Raw genomic sequence first — 5,794 nt, 5'->3', positions numbered from 1 at the left:
TCCAAAAATCCTCTTTTGACTATAACCAGTCAAGAATTTTCTCTATCTGTACCCGTACTTCCTTCATTCACCTTGGAAAGTACTATCATTTCTTCCAAGCATCCCTGGTGCCAGGAGGGATTACGAGTTAGGCTGCTAGCTACAAAGTTAGCAGTTTGACTCCAACAGTTGCTCTGAGGGAGAAAATAATAAAGTTTTCTGCTCCCGTGAAGATTTACAGCCTCAGAAACCCACAGGGGAAGTTCTACTCTAACCTATAGGGTCCCTGTGAGTTAGACTTAATGCAAATGGTTGGGTTTGGGGTATAATTCCTTCCTAATTAGCTCTACCCCTTGAGACCAATTTTGTCCAACCCTTCACTCTAACCCTTACGAGTTCCACATGAGCACCATTAAGCATTCTGGAATTCCTATTCTTCTCAAAAGTAGCCAGAGTTTGTTATGATCCACACAGTGGGATGCTTTGGTATAGTGAATAAATCACAAGTAAACATCTTCTCTGCTAAGATCTTATAAACATCTTGAGCTAAGGTTCCTCTGCCTTCAACAATGATATCCCCTTGTTCCACGTCCTCTTCCAAATCTGGCCTGTGCTTCTGGCAGCTCCCTGTCAATGTACTCAGCAACCTTTGCTGGGTGATCTTCAGCAAAATTTTGCTTGCATATAATTTGTTATATAATTTGAGCATTCTGTTGGGACGGGTACACATATGGATCTCTCCCATTCCATTGGCCAAGTAGCTGTTTCCCCAAATGTCCTGGCATAGATGAGTGGGTGCTTCCAGTGATTTATCAGCTTGCTGAACCATTTCAACAAGTTTGTAAACTGTGCACGAGTTAAAATCAAGAAAAGTGTGTACCAGGGTTGTATCCTCCCACCATAATGATTCAATCTGCATGCTGAGCAATTTACCAGACAAACGGGAGGATCTGAAGAAGAATGAGGCGTCAGGGTTAGAGGAAGGGTCGTTAACAACCTGCAGTATGGGATGACACAACGTTGCTGGCTGAGGGTGAGGGCTTGAGGCGCTTGGGGATGAAGGCCCAGGATTGCAGCCTTCAGTGTGGATGACGACTCAATGGCGAGAAGACCCACATCCGCACAACTGGACCAGTAGGTGACAGAGTTTGATGCCCCTTACTTGCCCTCTTGAGCTGCAGGCTGCACAGGGCAGACAAAATGGTTTGTCAATGAGGACACAGATGGCTTAGGCTTTGCAAGCCATAGTGTCTCATTCAAGTGACAGCAGAGAACCTCGCTTTCTTTTCCATGCAGCCTGGCATACCTTGCTATCTTGGGGCAGCTTTTAATGCAGGATGCATAACCCTTCCCAACTTGGTCTCCTAAACCCTGGGGTCCGGAGCCCTCATCACCATTCAGGGTAAACCTTGATAGAGATGCATAGTTACTAAACCAAGAGGAAATTAGGAGGACCCTGTTATCAGACATATTCCTTTTGTGCCTCAAAATACACTGTACCTTTCTACTCTCTACCCAAAAAGATTGGGGTAACACCAATAGGGTCTTCTGTGGTCTGGTTTCTGGTTGAACTCATCCACAAGGAGACACAGGGCAGATCAGATAAAGGGAGGGAGAGCAGAGAGTTTACCCCACTGGTTGTCTCCCTGGGGGTTACAGACAGCTGACTGTGCCCCTTGGCCACAAGTCGCTGTTCCTGGCAAAGTTCATGTTCTTTAGGACTCCCACCCTGGGTTCTGGTCATTTCTCCCCACTCCCACCCCACCCCCTTCATTCCTTTGGGCTCAGGAGTGCGACCAGCCTCACTGTTCCCCCATAACCCCACCCCTACCTTTGAAATGAACTCCTGTTTGAATGATCCAAATTTGAGTGTGCCACCTGTTTCCTGTGGAGACCACATGGATCCAGACCCAGAAAGGTGAGCTATTGCTGGGTTCCACTGGCCCTAGCATTTGTTAGAACCAGTTTCATCACCTGATTCTGATCTATGTGATGAGAATATGTCATCTGTGTACCCACAAGGAGCCCCAACCAATGGGGCACCCATTGGGAGCTTATGTGTGGTGACACAGTCGAAAGTAAGTCCTGGGGGGGGTGTCTCAGGAGCAGAGGTCAAGCCATGTCTCAGCATTATTCCCACCAGGCCAATGAGCCCCAGAATCCCAACCAAATGGGATCCTGAGGCTCTGGGATAGTCTGGACTCCAGTGCCTCTGGAGATGGTGTAGCTCAGTGGCAAAGGGCACTTGCAATTGGGGTATCTCACCAACCAGAAGAAAAGTCCCTGTGTGGTACAAATGGTTGAGCTTGACTTCAAGCTGAAAGATTGGCTCTTTGTACCCACCCAACAGGGCCCTGGAAGGCCTGGCAATCTGACTCCATTAAGACAGCAGGCTAGAACATCCTATGGAGTGGTTCTACACTGTAACACATACAAATGGACGGACTCAATGGCCATGGATTGGGTGTTTGGATTTTGCTTTTATTCAATCTGGCCAATCTCCAAATGCCTTCCCAACTAGAACTGGGCCCACACAATAGGCAATGCGAGTGTCCCCTATCCAGACTACCTCTCAAGGAGACAAGTAGCATGCTGATGAAGTAGCAGGTCCTTGGGGCAGGCACAGGGGGCAGAAGCAAATGGACCTTGGAGTTTAGTTCTGCCTTGCTGCACAGCCTCAGCTTGGGCTCCTACAAATGGAGAAAGTCAGACTGTGCCTGTAGGAGTCCTGACATGATGGTAACTGCTCCCGGGCTCAAGGTGGCCATTCCTCAGCTGCTGGCCAGATGCAGGCTCTAGCCCAGTTCTCCTGATCACAACACCTCTTCAACAGAAGTGGGATTCCACAGGAAGCTGGGTGATCAGCTGAGAGCCGAATCCCATCAGAGACGCTCACGGATGAGGGGAGCAGTCCACAGCTGCTCCATCACAGGCCTTCAGATCCACACTTGTAGATAATCACAAGAAAACATGTAACCAAGGAAGGGGAAGCGTTCTCCCCTCCAGAAAAAGGGGCAGTGTTGCTTAGTCTCCATTGTTGCTGATGCTGATCTAATTACCTAGATCCTTAATGTGCTCAGTGCTCAGTAATCACCAGCTCGGTACCCAAGGAGGATCCCCATGGGTCACACTGTCTTGATTATAGTGTCTGAGTCTGGCTGCCTTGGGGAGGAGAGATGAGGTGTGGAAGAGGAGACGGTAGGCCCACAGAGGAGGCTGGAGTTTGGCTTTTGCCAGTCCTTTAGTAGGGACCAGTTCCTACTAGACCTTGACACAGACCATTCAGAACTTAGGTCTCATAGACACAAACCACAGTGGTCTCTTAGGACCCCTTTGTGAGAACACTGAGGTCTCCAGGGATCCAGGGGTGCTCACTCATGGAGCCAACACACATGGGGCCCCAAAGCAGCCCCATTCTAAAGTCCACTAAATCCACATCTGAGAGTGGCGCATAGAGTGTCTTAGATACAGAGATGCACTATCTAGGTCCGTTCCCGGAAAAACTGGAGGGCATGCCATCTGGCAAAATGTGTACTCAGTGACAGAGTGGGCTGAGAGTACAAAGGCCCGGCCATCTGAACCAACACACCACCCTCAGATGGACTATAGGGGCTTCAAAGTACCCCGACAGGTGGACCAAAGACTTGTCAGGTCAGCATCACAGCTCAGCTTCTTTCTCTGGCCTGCCTGTTTTCCTTGTCCACCTTCTTTCTACTAAGAAACACTCTGAACCCCAAAGACTGCTCCAGCATATCCTTTGATAGACTAAGAAGACATAACCCCATCCTCAAAGCAGCCCCATGCCTGTTGGGGTTGAGCCTCAGAATGGATTTCATTGAATGAAAGCAAAAAAAAAAAAAAAATGATTCCAACTCAAGAAAATCTGGATGGGATGCAAAATTATGCAAAAGCACCAGAGGCAACTCAGAGTGAATGCCGTGACAGTGGGAACAGTGATTATGCCGCAAGTCTGCATCCATCTTGAGAACTCATCTTGGGGCTGTGGTGCACAGCATCACCCCAGCACCCCTCTGGACTGAGCATAGCCTGCCGCATCTGTGTTACGGGGACAGCTGCCCAGAGAACAGGCCAGGCCCGCATGCGCCTTGGGCAGGACCCCGTCTAGTCTCCCTGGATCATCAGCCAGCTCCCCACATGAGAACCTGGTTCTGACTCACTCAGGCATGGCCTCATGAGCCTCCTGTTGCTCTGCTCCCTGAGACGATGCTCTTGTCACTGAACTGTTTAATCACTTCACTTAGAGCTGCATCATTTAGCATTGCCGTGGAGTTTTCCTTGACAGCACACAGGGGGGAGCCGTACAAAGAGCTGACACATGGGTGCCACCGGAGACACAGTGACAGCACTCAGAAAGGTTCTCGGCACATCTCACAGGGAGCATGAGGTGGATAGGCACATCACATTTCCCCCCAGCGTTCTACATTCCTACACATGTATAACAGTTCCTCTCACCCCCTCCCTCCGATCAAAGCAACCAGCGTCACTTGTACTCTCTACACCCCGAGGCACAGAACAGTCTAGAGCTCAGGAGTGAGGAGTATGTGTAGATGTACCGCTGCTTTGGGGTTTGCCCCGGTGCTCTGCCTTGCTCTGCATGCAGAAGGCTGACCAGTGTGGACTCCATGACCTGGCCTCCTTCACTGTCACAAGTTGGTCTTATGAAAGAAAGTATGGAAATGCAGTGTGAGATGCAAGATGTTTATAAGGTATCAACAGGCAGGAAAGAATAGGAGGAAGAAATCACACTGTGATGAGGACTCCATCAAGCCTCGGGAACCGAGCAGGAAGCTCTGATGCAGGTCTTGTCCATGTCAGTGTCCTGCGTTAGGTCAACGTGTTCTTGTTAGCTGCTGTCTACTCATAATCCAACTCATGGTAGCGCCATACCCAAGGAGTGAAACGCTGTCCGCGGTCCTGAACCGTTGCATGCTCCATTAAGGACGGGATCATTGTGAGCCATAGGATTGTCAATGTCTTGGATGGGGTGGTAGATCATCAGGATTGCCTTCCTCGCTCATCTTAGTCTGAAAGATTGACTTCAGCATCTCAGTACCTTGCAATCCTCCGCTGAGAGATGGGATGGTGGTAGTACGTGAGGTGTGATGGCCAGGAGTCAACTCTGGGTTTCCTGCATGGGAGGTGAGAATTGAACCCCTGAACCAACTTCCTATTGCATCAACAGATATGGCCCTTTATATGCTCATCTTGCTCAGTTATTTAATGCAGGTTGCTTCAAGTCGAATGTGACCTTGGTGAATGGCTCTCTGCAGAGAAGCAGTAAGACTTTGATTAAGATGCCACACATCTACCCCTTCTACATTTGTCCTAATGGATGAGCCCGACTAAGAGGCAGAGAGAGAGAAAATGAGTTTGGGTGTTTCTTTTGCAGGCTATTTTGATGGTAGGCCCAATTTGGAAGCAATTGATTTTCCTTTCAAAAGTCACAACCCTTGCTGGGTGACACCCCTGCCATGACTACAATACATGCTGAGTTCCAGTAATAATATCCTTCCCTCGTCCCCGGAGGTCCTGGTAGTGATAACTGCAAAAAACCACACTCATGGCCTTTGAGCCAATTCCACCTCATAGCAACCCTCTAGGACAAGGTAGAACTGCCCCTGGGGTTTTCTGAGGCTAACGCTTTGTGAAAGTAGATCGCTTAGTCTTTCTCCCACGGAGTGGCTGCTGGTGGTTTCAAACTTCTGACTTTGCAGTTAGAAGCCCCACCTGTAACCACTACCTCACCGGAGTACCTCAGTCATGATAACAGCTCTCCTCTGTTGCTGCTTCACTA

The sequence above is a fragment of the Echinops telfairi genome, unplaced genomic scaffold, assembly GCF_000313985.2.
Source record: "Echinops telfairi isolate 266 unplaced genomic scaffold, ASM31398v2 ScPeMD7_3533;HRSCAF=4204_1, whole genome shotgun sequence".
Lineage (NCBI taxonomy): Eukaryota > Metazoa > Chordata > Mammalia > Afrosoricida > Tenrecidae > Echinops > Echinops telfairi.
This window is presented reverse-complemented; position numbering follows the sequence as displayed.